Source organism: Oncorhynchus masou, chromosome 1, assembly GCF_036934945.1.
Source record: "Oncorhynchus masou masou isolate Uvic2021 chromosome 1, UVic_Omas_1.1, whole genome shotgun sequence".
Lineage (NCBI taxonomy): Eukaryota > Metazoa > Chordata > Actinopteri > Salmoniformes > Salmonidae > Oncorhynchus > Oncorhynchus masou.
In genome coordinates, this window is record NC_088212.1 from 18776769 (window position 1) to 18794361 (window position 17593).

Genomic DNA, 17593 nt, shown 5'->3' on the forward strand with positions numbered 1-17593 from the left:
CTTGATGGTTTTTGTGACTGTACTTGAAGAAATGTTCAAAGTTCTAGAAATTTTCTGTATTGACTGGCCTTCATGTCTTAAAGTAATGATGGACTGTCATTTCGCTTTGCATATTTGAGCTGTTCTTGCCATAATATGGACTTGTTCTTTTACCAAATATGGCTATTTTCCGTATAACACCCCCATCCCCTTGTCACAAATCAACGTTCCCTTCTGAAATACTTTAACTTTTAAGAAGGCACACCTGTTAATTGAAATGGATTCCAGGTGACTGCCTCATGAAGCTGGTTTAGAGAATGCCAAGAGTGTGCAAAGCTGTCATCAAGGCAAAGGGTGGCTATTTTTAAGAATATATTTTGATTTGTTGAACACATTATTTTGGTTACTACATGATTCCATATATATTATTTCATAGTTTGTCTTCACTATTATTCTACAATGTAGTAAATAGTACAAATAAAGAAAAAACATTGAATGAGTAGGTGTTCTAAAATTTTTGACTGGTGGTGTACAATGTGTGGAAAGCATTCCATATACTGGCCCATGTTGACTCCAATTCTTCCCACAGTTGTCAAGTTGGCTGGATGTCCTTTGGGTGGTGGACCATTCTTGACACACGGGAAATTGTTGAGCATGAAAAACCTGGAAGCGTTGCAGTTCTTGACACACAACGGTGCGCCTGGCGCCTACTACCAGTTTCAACTGTCTCAAGGCATAAAAATCCTTCTTTAACCCATATCCTCTACCCTCCGTCATCTGCACTGCTTTTAAGTGGGTTTAACAAGTGACATCAATAGTGGATCATAACTTTCACCTGGTCAGTCTGTCATGGAAAGAGCAGGGGTTCTTAATGTTTTATATAGTCAGTGTATATGACTCTAAATTGATCCTACTTTCTCTTGTTTTTGTAGCTGACATGGTGCGAGAGAGATCATCTTTTTAAGTGGGAGAACTTGCACAATTGTTGGCTGACTAAATACTTTTTTGCCCCGCTGTATATGCTACCAATGGGACATTAAAAACTCTAACTGTTTCACCGAGTCGTGGCTGAAAGATGACATGAATAACATACAGCTTGTGGGCTTTACGCTTTTTCGGCAGGATAGAACAGCAGCCTCTGGTAAGACTAAGGATGGCGGTCTATGTATTGTTGTAAACAACAGATGGTACACGAAATCTAAGGAAGTCTCGAGGTTTTGCTCGCCTGGGGTAGAGTAGCTCATGATAAGCTGTAGACCACACTAGTTACCGCACCCAATGAGCTGTATACGGCAATAAGCATACAGGAAAATGCTGATCCAGAGGTGGCTCTCCTAAGGGCCAGGGACTTAAATCTATTTTACCTAATTTCTACCAGCATGTTAAATGTGCAACAAGAGGGGAAAAAACTCTAGAACACCTTTACTCGTACAAAGCTCTCCCTCGCCCTCCATTTGGCAAGTCTGACCATAATTCCGGATTCTTGCTTACAAGCAAAAACTAAAGCAGGAAGCACCAGTGACTCTGTCATTACAAAAGTGGTCAGATGAAGCAAATGCTAAGCTACAGGACTGTTTTGTTAGCACTGTAACTTTCTTACTTATCATTATTCACGATTCATTCATGATTATCTGTAATCATGGTAGCATCCACATTAAGGCTATATAAACTTTCAGTCTTCTTAAGGCTATTTAAGCCTTTAATCTTCTTATAGCGATGTAAACCTTCAGTATCCTTAAGGCTATATATACCTTCAGTCTTCTCAAAGCTATATAAACCTTCAGTCTTCTCTGGCTTACTTGGTATGCTCTGACTTACATGTGTCCCTTGAACTTTAACTGGAAGAGGTTGTTAGTGATCTTGGCACCACTCTGGCCACAGAACACAAACATCTTGCCCCTGCACAGGGCTACGGGGAGTTGCAGCAGGAAGGAGGGATCTCACCGCTCTGTTCAATCTAAGACACACCTCAACAACAGAAATTACATCAGCATTTGCTTTCCTGTGCATTTGTAGCTATTTACCCATGTACTCACAGTACTTGCTCAAGGATCTGTTTCTTTTTCAATTTTTGCCTGAAATGACACACCCAAATCTAACTGCCTGTAGCTCAGGACCTGAAGCAAGGATACGCATATTCTTGATACCGTTTGTGGAAACGTGAAATGAATGTAGGAGAATATAACACTTTAGATCTGGTAAAAGATAATACAAAGAACAAACCAATGCTTCTTTTATTTAATTTATTTTGTACCATCATCTTTGAAATGCAAGAGAAAGGACATAATTAATTATTTCAGCCAGGCGCAATTTAGTGTATGTGCAAAGTTTTAACATTTCTGTTCAAAATTTTGAAACAAGACATCCCAAATGTGCCTAATTGGTTTATTAATAACTTCTCAAGTTTGTAACTGCACTCTCCTCCAACAATAGCATGATCTTCTTTCACTGTAATAGATACTGTAAATTGGACAGTGCAGTTAGATTAACTAGAATTTAAGTAACAGTATTGCTTATGTCCCTCTCCTCGCCCCTAACTGGGATCGAACCAGGGACCCTCTGCACACATAGACAACAATCACCCTTGAAGCATCGTTACCCATTGCTCCACAAAAGCAGCAGCCCTCTGCAAGGGGAACAACTACTTCAAGGTCTCAGAGCGAGTGACGTCACTAATTGAAATGCTATTAGCGCGCACCCCGCTAACTAGCTAGCCATTTCACACCGGTTACTTAAGCTTTCTGCCAATATCAGATATGTCTATGTTCTTGTTACTTAAAACCTCATGCTAATCGCATTACCCTACGTTAGCTCAACTGTCCTGTGGGGTCCTTCCGATCCTGTAGAGGTTTAAGGGCCGGTTTCTCGGACACAGATTAAGCCTCTAAAATTGCCAGTGTTGAAGTTTCTTTCAATAACCCATGTGTAGCCTACAATATGTATACATTTTTTTCACACTTAGACAATCAACAAATTTGTATTTGTTTGGTGGCAACAATATTACAGACAAGACAAATTTTAGACTATAACATGGGCCACAACATTACAGTAACATCTAGATAAATACATTAGCTATATTGTCACAAGTAGGATATTTCATTTATTTTTGTTATAAATTTGGATCACATGTAGGCCTATATAATTTGATTGTAATGATGTAAGGATAAATATGTATTTAAGCTCTAAATAGTCATTCACCCAAAACAGTAAACATGCATTGATAATAGCCAATGATAGGTGGCGACAATGTTCCCTCTATTTTCTTCGGCATTGAGCGCAAACTTGAATGTTGTTAAAACTTCCAACATACATTTACTGTGAGCACTGAGGCTGTACCCGCTTTAAGTTACAGTTTTAACAGTGGCCAAGTAGACTACTGTGGCTATTTGGTCATAATGTAGGCCTACCAGAGTGGCCTACCATCAAAAACAATGGAGAAAATGCCTCCAATTACATTCTAACATGGAAATAGCTGTTATATCATTCAGCCTACCATAGCAGCCAATGTGTGGTGTTCAATGTAGGTCTACAGTCCATGAGACTTTTTGAGACGTATTTTTATTTCATTTATTTAACTAGGCAAGTGTCATGACTTTGGCCTGGGGGTAGGTTTATGACAGTCATAAATACCTCTTCCTCCTTTTTTCCTCTCTCTGCCCTACTGATGTGAAATTTGAAAATTCCTTGGTTAACATAGAGATTCTGGGAACATCAGAAGGTATGGAGAAATTAACTATATTCTGGTAATCTGACCAATTGAACATATGCGGTGGTACTTAATGAATATGATGTCAGTTCGGTTGTCATATGAGACATTCTCATCAATGATAAGATGACATAAACTCTACAGTGGAAAGTCTGCACATTGTAGTTATCGGATTCACATGGTATTGTTGTTCAATTTAAATGTTTGAATATAAAATTATTGGTGAAGAGATGAAATGTAATTTTAGCTTCCAAATGAGAGATTTGGGTTTTCATAAGTTTAGGGCTCTGCTCAATCAGTGGCCCGGCCCTGTGAAGAGACATGGGCTGTAGACTGTGAAACACGCCCTTCTCCCTCCACTATATAAGCCCTTGATGATCTTTTGGGGAGGTATGCAAATTGGAGTGGGTCTAGGGTGTCCGGGAGGATGCTGTTGATGTGAGCCATGAATAGCCTTTCAAAGCACTTCATGGCTACCGACCTGAGTGCTACGGGGCGGTAATCATTTAGTCAGTTTACCTTTGCTTCCTTGAGCACAAGGACTATGGTGGTCTGCTTGAAACATGTAGGTATTACAGACTCAGTCGGGGAGAGGTTGAAAATGTCAGTGAAGACACTTGACAGTTGGTCTGCGCATGCTTTGAGGCCCAGCGGATTTGTGAATGTTGACCTGTTTAATGGTTTTGTTAACAATGGCTATAGAGAGCGTTATAACACAGTCATCCAGATCAGCTGGTGGTCTCGTGCCTACTTCAGTGTTGCTTGCCTCGAAGCAAGCATAAAAGGCATTTAGCTTGTCTGGTAGGCTCACATCACTGGGCAGCTCGCGTCTGTGTTTCCCTTTGTAGTCCGTAATAGTTTTCAAGCCCTGCCACATCCGATGTGTAGTATGTAGTAGTATTCAATCTTAATACTGTATTGAAGCTTTGCTTGATTGATCTTCTGAGGGCATAGCGGGATTTCTTATAAGCGTCCAGATTAGTCTCCTGGTCATTGAAAGCGGCAGCTCTGGCCTTTAGCTCGATGTGGATGTTGCCTGTCAGGACGTGTGGGGACGACATCGTCGATGCACTTATTGATGAAGAAAATGACTGAGGTGTTGTACTCTTCAATGCCATTGGATAAATCCCGAAACATATTCCAGTCTGTGCTAGCAAAACAGTCCTGTAGTGTACCATCCCCGTTATCTGACCACTTCTGTATTGAGCGAGTCACTGGTACTTCCTGCTTTAGTTTTTGCTTGTAAGTAGGAATAAGGAGGATAGAATTATGGTCAGATTTGCCAAATGGAGGGTGGGGGAGATCTTTGTATGCATCTCTGTGTGTGGAGTAAAGGTGGTCTAGGATTTTTTTTTCCCCTTGTTGCACATGACATGCTGGTCAAAATTTGGTAAAACTGATTTAAGTTTTCTGACATTAAAGTCCCCGGACACTAGGAGCGCCTTTTCTGGGTGAGCATTTTCTTCTTTGCTTATGGCATTATAGAGTTGGTTGAGAGCGGTCTTAGTGCAAGCTTCGTTCAGTGGTGGTAAATAGACGGCTACAAATAATATAGATAGACAACTCTCTTGGTAGATAGTGTGGTCTACAGCTTATCATAAGGTACTCTACCTCAGGCGAGCAATACCGAGACTTCTTTAACATTAGACACTGCGCACCAGCTGTTATTGACAAATAGACACACACCCCCACCCCTCGTTCTACCAGAGGTAGTGTCTCTGTTCTTCTGGTGCATGGAAAATCCTGCTAGCTCTATATTGTCCGTATCGTCATTCAACCATGTCTCGGTGAAACATAAGTTACTACAGTTTTTAATGTCCCGTTGGTAGGATAATCTTAATCGTAGGTCATCAATTTTATTTTCCAATGATTGCATGTTAGTGAGAAGAATGGATGGCAGTGGGAGTTTACACACTCGCCTAGAGGATTCTCAGAAGGCTGCCCAATCTGCGGCCCCTTTTCCTGCGTCTTTTCTTCACGCAAAAGGCGGGGATCCGGGCCTGTTCCAGTGAAAGGAGAAAGTTTTTGATTACTCGCTGTTCTGATGTCCAGAAGTTCTTTCCGGTCATAAATAAGTTACACAAAACGCAATTTTTTTTTTTTTTTAAATTAGCACAATTGGTTGGGAGAATGTAAAACGTCAGCCATGTTCTTTTGCAACATCTTACACTCAAACCGCCGCCCGGTTTGAGCAATAAATCATTGATGTTTTTACGTGAAATGCTTGGGTTCCCTGGGGATCGCTTGGTCAACGGGGCAGCCTTGGAAAGGGGGTGGGCCTTTTCATGGCACACTTGTAAGTCTGATTGTCCAAAATGTTTCCAACAACTTTTCTACTGTTGTCCTTCTTCGTAGTTGTCCGGTATCAGGTGACATGTCGTGTAGTCCTGAACAGAACTACAGAGTTGATTTTCCTTCCATTCGCTCTTGTAGATGCTTTTTTGAACATATGTACATATTCTTCATTCCTTTACACTTGTGTGTCTAAGGTAGTTGTTGTGAAATTGTTATGTTAGGTTACTCGTTGGTTATTACTGCATTTTGGGACTAGAAGCACAAGCATTTCAGTACACTCCCATTAACATCTGCTAACCATGTGTATGTGACAAATAAAATTGGATTTGATTTGAAGATAGGCTAGCCAGCTGTATCGATCGTTTCCCAATGGGGTGATGAAAGTAGTGTGATATGATTGTTTGAGCAGAGTAACAGGATGGTCTTACTTAAATTTGCTTTTGTACATATACTTTACTTAGGACAGCTAATCAGCCATAACAGTGATTGTCCTGGAGGTGATTTTACCGGGAGGTGATTCAAAGTTCAAACCATTTTAAACGTGCAGCTGGCGCTTTATGTTTTTTCTGGTTCAACCCATCATTTATGCCTTTCGCAAGAATGGAGTGGTTCCGTAAGGCTGGCACGCTCCCTGACCTCACTCTGGGGCGGTGATTACTCACTGTGCAAAGTTATGTGGAAAAATTATATCTTGTAACTTCTCAAATCACTTCCCTTTCTTAACAAAAACACTCATAATTGTCTATATTACATGCACAACCCATAGTATGGAAACTTCATCCATGTAGTGGGTAGACTCTCCAAGTTACAGTATATCCTTTATAACATTTTGAATGATATCCCAAAATAACAAACAAAATGACAGTGTTCTATAAATCGCCTCTGACCATTCCCCACGTTCTACGTTAGAAATATTGTTCCAGTATTCGCTTTTGAATGTGTTAAGAGTTTCAGCGGCAAAAAGGTATTTTGAGACAATTTGGAGAACACAGGCCTGGATCTTTTCCCTTGATTTACAACAGGACGTGAGTGTCAATCCCCACTAGTTCTTTTCTCCACCCTCTATGGGTGAAAGGGGGTCTGATTTAAGTTATTCATTGCAAACCTGATCTGACCTATTTGGATTCTCATGGACAGTCATGACAAGCTCGTGTTCCAGTATGATAATGCAAGGCCCTTTGTCGCAAGGATCTGTACACAATTCCTGGAAGCTGAAAATGTCACTGTTCTTTCATGGCCTGCATACTCACCAGACATATGTCACCCATTGAGCATGTTTGGGATGCTCTGGATCAATGTGTACGACAGTATGTTCCAGTTCCCACCAATATACAGCAACTTCCCACAGCAATTGAAGAGAAGTGGGACAACGTTGCACAGGCCACAATCAACAGCCTGATCAACTCTATGTGAAGGAGATGTATCACACTGCATTTATTTTTTCACCTTTATTTAACCAGGTAGGCCTGGTTAAATTCTCATTTACAACTGCGACCTGGCCAAGATAAAGCAAAGCAGTGTGACAAAAACAACAACACAGAGTTACACATGGGATAAACAAACGTACAGTCAAAAACACAATAGAAAATCTATATACAGTGTGTGCAAATGAAGCAAGGAGGTAAGGCAATAAATAGACCATAGTGGCAAAATAATTAAAATTTAGCAATTGACACTGGAGTTTATAGATGTGCAGATGGGGATGTGCAAGCAAAAATAGTGGTGTGCAAAATAGCAGAAAAAAAACAAAAAACAAATATGGTGATGAGGTAGATAGTTGGTTGGATGGATGGGCTATTTACAGATGGGCTGTGTACAGCTGCAGCGATCGGTAAGCTGCTCCCACAGCCGATGCTTGAAATTAGTGAGGAAGTCTCCAACTTCAGTCATTTTTGTCATTCGTTCCAGTAATTGACAGCAGAGAACTGGAAGGAAAGGAGGCCAAAGAGGTGTTGGCTTTGGGGATGACCAGTGAGATATACCTGCTGGAGCGTGTGCTACAGGTGAGTGTCGCTATGGTGACCAGTGAGCTGAGATAAGGCGGAGCTTTACCTAGCAAAGACTTATAGATGACCTGGAGCCAGTGGGTACGGCAACAACTATGTAGTGAGGACCAGCCAATGAGAGCATACAGGTCGCAATGGTGGGTAGTATATGGGGTTTTGGTGACTAAACGGATGGCACTGTGATAGGCTGCATCCAATTTGCTGAGTAGAGTGTTGGAGGCTATTTTGTAAATGACATCGCCAAAGTCAAAGATCGTCAGGATAGTCAGTTTTACGAGGGTATGTTAGTCAGCATGAGGCTTTGTTGCGAAAAAGGAAGCCAATTCTAGATTTAATTTTGGATTGGAGATGCTTAATATGAGTCTGGGAGGAGAGTTTACAGGCTAGCCAGACACCTAGGCATTGGTAGTTGTCCACATATTCTAAGTCAGAACCATCCAGAGTAGTGATTCTAGGCGGGCGGGTGGGTGCGGGCAGCAATTGGTTGAAGAGCATGCATTTAGTTTTACTAGCGTTTAAGAGCAGTTGGAGGCCACGTAAGGAGTGTTGTATGGCATTGAAGCTTGTTTGGAAGTTTGTTAACACAGTGTCCAAAGAAGGGCCAGATGGATACAGAATGGTGTCGTCTGCATAGAGGTGGATCGAAGAATCACCAGCCGCAAGAGCGACATCATTGATATATACAGAGAAAAGTCAGCCTGAGAATTGAACCCTGTGGCATTCCCATAGAGACTGCCAGAGGTCCGGACAACAGGCAATTCGATTTCACATACTGAACTCTATCTGAGAAGAAGTAAGTGAACCAGGCGAGGCAGTCATTAGAGAAACCAAAGCTGTTGAGTCTGCCGATAAGAATACGGTGATTGACAGAGTCGAAAGCCTTGGCCAGGTAAATGAATACAGCTGCACAGTACTGTTTTTTTTAATCAATGGTGGTTATGGTATCGTTTAGGACCTTGAGCGTGGATGAGTTGCACCCGTAACCAGCTCAGAAACCGGATTGCATAGCGGAGAAGGTACAGTGGGATTCAAGATGGTCGGTGATCTGTTTGTTCACTTGGCATTCGAAGACTTTAGAAAGGCAGGGCAGAATGGATATAGGTCTGTCACAGTTTGGGTCGAGTGTCTCCCCCTTTGAAGAGGGGGATGACCGAGGCCGCTTTCCAATCTTTAGGAATGTAACGGGTTGCGACAATGGTGGCGGATAATTTTAGGAGAGGGTCCAGATTGTCGAGCCCAGCTGATTTGTAGCGATCCAGATTCTGCAGCTCTTTCAGTATGTCAGCTGTCTGGACTTGGGTGAAGGAGAAGCGGGGGGGGCTTGGGCCAGTTGCAAGGGAGGCAAGGGAGCTAACCGAGGCATGTAGAGCGGGACTAGGGGCTCTGCAGTAAAACAAAACAATGAGAGCTACCCTAAATAACAGTATACAGCTGGAAGTAACAACGTCACACCAATATTTATTTATTTTTCGCAAAAAAATTGTGACGAATAAAAATGTTGTGGTTGAAGTGTTAGAGGGAGGCATAAAGCAATCACAGGTGTTGATTGGTAGGGCTAAGACAACAATGGGTGAACAGCTAAGACAACAACAACGGGTAAATGGCGATGAATGGGCAGAGAGGGTCAGTCAGCTACACACAGGGCCGAGTTCGAGGCTGGGGCCGACAGATAAACAAAATGAAGTACCGTGTTAATGAACAGTCCAGTAGGCATCAGCTGTGTAGCCGAGTGATCAATGGATCTAATAAGTAGCAATGGACGAAACAGGCTGGGCGAGCGGGAGACACGGTGCTTAGAGAGTTAGCGGGCCGGGGCTAGTAGCTGGGTCCTCACTGACATCAACAATGTAGAGGCCAGTTGAGAGCACATCGGCCAAAATACAGCAGCAGACCAGTCGTGATGGACAGACGGGACTCCATGACGACAAAGGGTCCAGGCCAATTCGCAGGAGAGTTATTGTAGTTGGTGTACTTTGTTTGCTAGCCTGGGGCTAAATGGTGCTTGCTGCTGGACAAGGGTATTAGCCACGATAGCCACTCGGTAGCAACTAGCTAGCTGTGATGATCCCGTGTAATGGTCCAGAGTTTGCGACAGGAATCAAGTGATGTAGTAGTAGTGGGTGGAAAAAAGCAGTCCGATATGCTCAGGGCTGATTTCGCGCTGTGCAGACTGGCGGATATTTTCTGGGCTATCCGGGCTAAAGTGGCTAGTGGCTAACAATGTCTAAATAGCTGTAGCGCTAAACAGCAACTATACAAAGACAAGATTCCACAAACTAAAGGTGGAAAAAAGGCTGCCTAAGTATGATCCCCAATCAGAGACAATGATAGACAGCTGCCTCTGATTGAGAACCATACCAGCAAAGAAATAGAAAAACTAGAATGCCCACCCAAACCACACCCGACCTAACCAAATAGAGAAATAAAAAGTCTCTCTAAGGTCAGGGTGTGACAGTGACAATTGCCTGCTAGGGTACGTTTCCATTTAACTGTTTCTGTCGATGAAAACAGCTGGAAGTAACGACGTCACACCACTTTTTATTTATTTTTTCGCAAATTACTAGTGATGAATAAAAATGTTGTGGTTGAAGTGTTTCCATTACCCATTTAGGCAAATTGCGCATTAATAAATTGGCAACAGCCTGTATACCCTCCCACCTATCTGTTTCATGTCTCAAATCAAATCAACTTTATTTATTTGTCACATGCACATGGTTAGCAGATGTTAATGCGAGTGTAGCGAAATGCTTGTGCTTCTAGTTCCAACAATGCAGTAATAACCAACAAGTAATCGAGCTAACAATTCCAAAACTGTCAGGTAGTACCCGAAAGGCAACATGGGTAGAATGCAATAACTGACAAGTATTTGCCACATCCTAATAATTCTCATCAGTATTGGGTAAAATCACTGGGGAAGCCAAGCCAGAAAAAAAGTCATATTACAAACTACAGTATGTGTTGTGATAATTGTGTTGTTTGCTCTATAACCTGTTAGTTCATATACCTTGCCACCATGATATATAGACAAACTGGCAGAATAAAGTAAACCACACCTTTGTTTCATCACAAAACCCGGAGCGCAACCTATGTCCAGTGAAGTCCACAAAGCATATTGCATGTAGCAAACAGTTACTTGGCCTACAGCATGGTCAAGCAAGTTAATGTTTCTGACATTTTTGGACTACTAAACAACTATTAATTTAGAACCACGAAGAGCTACTGCGAATCGCAAAGAAAACAGGGTCTGCCTCCATTATTCCAGCACCATTTCAACATCATCAAATCATCTATGCTTAGACTCTGTCATACAGTACATGCTTTTAGTTGTTGTTGTTTTACAGCTGCACCATCGAGAGCATCCTGACTGGTTGGATCACTGCCTGTTGTGGAAACTGCTCGGCATCTGACCATACAGAGTGTAGTGTGTACGGCCCAGTAGATGGGGCCAAGCTTCCTGCAATTCAGGACCTACACTACCATTCAAAAGTTTCGGGTCACTTAGAAATGTCCTTGTTTTTTAAAAGAAAATAACTTTTTTTCCCATTAAAATAACATAAACTTGATCAGAAATACAGTGTTGACATTGTTAATGTTGTAAATGATTATTGTAGCTGGAAATGGCTGATTTTTTAAATGGAATAGGGGTACAGAGGCCTATTATCAGCAACCATCACTCCTGTGTTTCAATGGCACGTTGTGTTAGCTAATCCAAGTTTATTATTTTAAAAGGCTAACTGATCATTAGAAAACCCTTTTGCAAATATGTTAGCACAGCTGAAAACTGATGTTCTGATTAAAGAAGCAATAAAACGGTCCTTCTTTAGATTAGTTGAGTATCTGGAGCATCAGCATTTGTGGTTTCGATTACAGGCTCAAAATAAAGTTTTTTGCTTCTGGCCATTTTGAGCTGGTAATCCAACAAACAAATGCTGTGAATGCGGGGGAAGTCGAGTCATTGGGATCAGGGCTTGCTATCTAAAATAATGTTCTCTCACGATCGTTCAAACACTGTAGGCCAGGGCCTCCTGGGTGGCACAGTGGTTAAGGGCTGTGCCAACTGAGACTCTGGGTTCGCGCCCAGGCTCTGTCGCAACCAGGAGGTCCGTGGGGCGACGCACAATTGGCCTAGCGTCGTCCGGGTTAGGGAGGGGTTAACCGGTAGGGATATCCTTGTGTCATCGGCACCAGCGACTCCTGTGGCGGGCCGGGCGCAGTGCGCAGTTGCTAAGGTGCACGGTGTTTCCTCCTACACATTGATGCGGCTGGCTTCTGGGTTGGATGCGCGCTGTGTTAAGAAGCAGTGTGGCTTGGTTGGGTTGTGTATCGGAGGACACATGACTTTTAACCTTCGCCTAACCCAAGCCCGCACGGGAGTTGTAGCGATGAGACAAGATAGTAGCTACTAAAACAATTGGGGAGAAAAACGGGGTAAAAATTCAAAAAACAACACAAAAAATCCCCCACTGTCGGCCTAGGTCCTATTACTGCAACATTCAAATGTACAAAAATGTTTCTGAAATGCAGCTATACACATCAACAACAGTTTTATATAGCTTTATAACACAATATAGATATTGTCTCCACTCCCTTAATGAACTTTCATATAAAGGCTAAGACCCGACATTTGTTTGATGCGATCGTTAAACATTTTCGCAAATCTTATAATGAAGATTCATTGTTTGAAGAAATTACAAAGTTTCTCACAGTTGGTTAGAATTTCCACGACAGGTGAAGAAAACATTACTTTGAGAAGCTCCACAGCTCATTAGCAGTGGTGAGTTAAGCCAAATCAGAAATACAGATACAGTCAGATCACTCCACAGAAACGGCCAACTGCTTTCTCCTGGAAAATGTGAAGTCCAAGATGGACAAAGGGGGTGCTGTTGGGGCTGTGTTTCTGGACCTAAGGAAGGCTTTTGATACTGTTAACCATGAGATTCTCATCACAAAATTGTCCAAGTTCAACTTTTCCCCTGATGCCTAGAGATGGATGAAATTATACCTTGAAGGCAGAACTCAGTGTGTCAGAGTGAGCAATGAGCTGTCGCCCACTCGTAGCTATGATGTGGGCGTGCCCCAAGGGTCAATACTGGGGCCCCTCCTGTTCAGCCTGTACATTAATGATCTGTCTGTACTGGGTCTGAAGTTCAAATGTATGCAGATGATACAGTGATATATGTGCATGCAAAGAGCAAACAACAAGCTGCACAAGAACTCACTACTGTAATGGTCCAGGTTACAAAGTGGCTCAGTGACTCGTGTTTGCATCTCAATGTGAAAAAAACTGTTTGCATGTTCTTCACAAAGAGGGCAACAGATGCTACTGAGCCAGATGTCTATGTGTCAGGGGAGAAGCTCCAGGTGGTATCCAATTTTAAGTACCTTGGCATCATACTTGATTCCAACCTCTCTTTTAAAAAGCATGTGAAAAAGGTAATTCAAATAACTAAATTCAACCTAGCTAATTTCCGATTTATATGAAATTGTTTAACTACAGAGGTAGCAAAACTGTACTTCAACTCTATGATACTCCCCCACTTAACATACTGCTTGACTAGTTGGGCCCAAGATTGCTGTACAACATTAAAACCTATTCAGTCTGTCTACAAACAGGCTCTCAAAGTGCTTGATAGGAAGCCCAATAGCCATCATCATTGTCACATCCTTAGAAAGCATGAGCTCTTGAGTTGGGAAAATCTGGTGCAATACACCGACGCATGTCTTGTATTCAAGATCCTTAATGGCCTGGCTCCCCCTCCACTCAATATTTTTGTTAAACAGAAAACCCAGACATATGGCAGCAGATCCACAAGGTCTGCCATGAGAGGTGACTGTATAGTTCCCCTAAGGAAAAGTACCTTTAGTAAATCTGCATTCTCTGTGAGAGCTTCCCATGTCTGGAATACACTGTCATCAGACACACATAACTGCACCACATATCACACTTTCACAAAATGCTTGAAGACATGGCTAAAGGTCAATCAGATTTGTGAACATGGTCCCTAGCTGTGTGTTGCCGCTTTCCATGTTGTCTGTTGTCTGTAGCTTGTGAGGTGTGGAAACACTTTGTTGCTTTTATGAATTTTGTCTTGCTGCTTTTTGTTCTATGTTGCTCTGTCTGTATGCTACGTCTTGCTTGTCCTATGTTGCTCTGTCTGTATGCTATGTCTTGCTTGTCCTATGTTGCTATGTCTTGCTTGTTCTATGTTGCTATTGTCTATATTGTAATTGTTTTTAATAACCTGCCCAGGGACTGCGGTTGAAAATTAGCCGGCTGGCTAAAACCGGCACTTTTACTGAAACGTTGATTAATGTGCACTGTCCCTGTAAAAATAAAAATAAACTCAAACTAAACTCAAACTCAATCCCCAAATGGGCACATTTATATGCCTACATTTGCGCGCATGCCAGGTAGCCTATAAGCCTACGTCTAAGTGTAATCAGGTGCTCTCCAAACAAAAGACAATGGGTGGGTTGCACCAATATGGTTTAAATTAATCTAGAATTGGAGCTAATCTAGGTTTATAATTATTCAGAGACGTGTTACACCGCTTAATTGTAATTCTGGATCAGTAAATCTATGATTAATGGTTTTAAACTATGACTAGTGACATGTTACACCAATACATGAGGTATTTCGTGAGTTGAAACGAAGTAGCTAGCCTACCTGACAAATGAGGCCACAAAGTTGCTCTTCATTTATAACTAATAACAATATTAGGTTAGAACTACTGCAACTCCATCGTGAAAGGTTCTCATGGGTTGGCTGATTTGAAATTAAAATGTGTTATTTGCCAGTACTAGAGAGAAAACAAATTTGTTAGCTAACGTTAGCAACTGTAGCTAGCTAGTTTATAAACCAAGCTAGCTAGCATACAACATTATTTATTATTGTCATTACTTAATGTTATTTAGCCATTTTATTATTTGTCCGCTAGCCACCTGATCATGCTACGTCAAATAAGTTAAAATGTCTCAGGTCTCTTATGAAAAAAAAACTCTTGTCGGAGCTGATGGAGGAATTTAGTAACGTACTGGAGGATACAAACACAGACAACACGACTGCCTGGGCCATTTTATGCGACAAATGTAATGGATCGACACGGATTAAAGAGAAGAGGGACCCAAATCAGAGGGGGGCCTCTGTCCAAGGGAATTGATCCTATCACCCAAAAGATATGTGAGATGATTCCCCAATAGTTTGCCCCTCTCCATAACCCCTATGATGACGACAGACAACTTGACTCACAAATATTTAGTTAGCATAAATAACTGGTAAATATCAATGACTATAATGCATGTTAAAACTTACATAACATCATACTTCTACCAAGGATAGGCATATCATAAGCCCCAATTCAATTGTTGTACAAAATGGGCATGTTAATAGCCTACTAATAATAAGTTAATTATCATAAAATTCAACAGGATTCAACTTGTCTCTAATTATTCTCTGAGGATGTCACGGATCCCTCCAGAACTTTCATTATGCATATCTGGCTCCTATTCCCAGTTATTAGTAATTGTATAAGTGGGTCCTTGGTTTACCAGTGTCCGGTCGGTTATTGTTACAATGTCCGTTGGTTTGTGTGAGTACCTGTGCTGTGTGTTTTGGCTTTCCTGCCATTGTGGATTGCGCAGATGATTCCGGGTTTCATCCTGTGTGTTAATCATTGTGCACTTGTGTTATTTATTCGAGGTACTCCTCGCTCTTTTGTTTGGGTTTCTACCCTGTGTTTTGTATAGTGTTTGTTTGGTCTTCGTCCCCTTGCCTTTACACGGCATGCTGTAATTTGGGTATAATAAAAAAAACTATTACGCATTCCTGCGCCTGTCTCCCGACCCTTTATACCGATGTGACAGAGGAACTCGTTTTGGTCTCTCCACAGCAGATATGCTGCCATTTTAGACCATCTCAAGTGGCAGTTTAGAATTAACCTCCAAGCTTAGTTAATATATATTTTTTAATTAATTGAGCAGCAGGCTTAAAATTAATCTAAGTTTAAAGTGAAAACTAATCTTCGATTAGAGGAAGGATTTCATATAACTAGGATTAATTTTAAACTAGGTTTAACATTTGGTGCAACAAGATTAACAGATAAACCTTGATTTAACCCAGTTTAAGAGTTAATCCATGTTGGTGCAACCCACACTTAGTGTCCATTATCTGCTACCTGAACTACTATATCTGCTACCTGGACTAGGTCTACTATTCGCACAAAATACTGTCCAACACCTTTTTCTAAATTTTCTAACAGAAATGGGGTGTGCTTTTGGTGGTTCATTGATGTGTCATTCTGGTCATGCACGCCGCAACAAACGTAGCTAGCCACTTGTTAGCTTAGCCAGTAACTCCTCCAGTATGTGTTGAAGTAATTTCTCAAAATTTGTTTTTGGACCAAAGCAGTAGATATCGGTGAGAAATGGCACGTCTGTAGCTAAATATCTTATTCATCCTTTTTTTGTTTTTAAGCATTAAATTACCTGGTATGATGGTGTATTGATCAATTATACTGTTTAAACACCTTTAAAGACAAAACCTAAAGACAGAAAAAAATGCTACGTTCCTGGGGGTGACATTCCAGCAAGATATGAAATGGATAATACACATTCAAAACCTCGAAACAGAAAGAAAAATAAGAATAAAATTTCTAAAAGCCCTGTGTGGGAGGAGTCCCGGAGCAGCTCCAACTACATTACTGAAGGTGTACTGGAGCTACATCAGGCCTGTTTTCGAGTACTCCTCCCCAGCCTGGATAATGTCATCAGCCAAACTTAAAAACAAACAAACTACAAGTCATGCAGATCACTGCAATAAGAGCAGTCTACCACCTCCAAAGCAACTTAACTGTTACCTACCTCCATGATATCTCTGGCATGAAAACCATCACTGAATGCCTGGACCTGTTAGGAAACAATACATTTCCAAAGCAAAATATAACCTATCACTAAAGAAAACAATTGAAGAAGAATTCATTACAAGGACACTCCTCTCTCCACCCTACTGGACACCTGTCCTAAAAGAAAACTACACAACTATACCCCTTAGTTACCCTAAATCGAGTCCGTACCCAAACCCCCGTACCCCTTACCCAAAACAAGGTTCCTATCCAAGCCCCCACCTGACCCCTTCCCGGACCCAAGCTCAGATCTAAACACTCAGCCTTAAACTCAACACATGGAAAGCCAGATGATACCCATCAAGAAGAAAAGAAGCAAAACAATTCACAAAACAAGAAGCAAGACAAATCACACCCAATGGGATAGTAGCCCAAAACCTTTAAATAAATGAAGAAAATAAAGAACAAGGAAAAAACATCCTATATTTCTACCTTTCATCTTATTCTATACTCTTCTACCTACAATAATGTTGTATGTCTTTTAGTTACTTATTACCCACACCTACTTCCCTTGCCAACCGCACTCCTCCTCCTCCCGGAAGTTGACCAATCAAAGACGGAAGCAATGGATAGAAAAGAGCCGATGCGCTGAGATATCCCATCAAGCTACATACTCCTGTTTGGGAGACAGAGACAGGGTAAGGTCGGCATGCTGCCGGTTCAACTGAATCACATGGGCTGCGTTAACACAGGCAGCCTATTTCGGA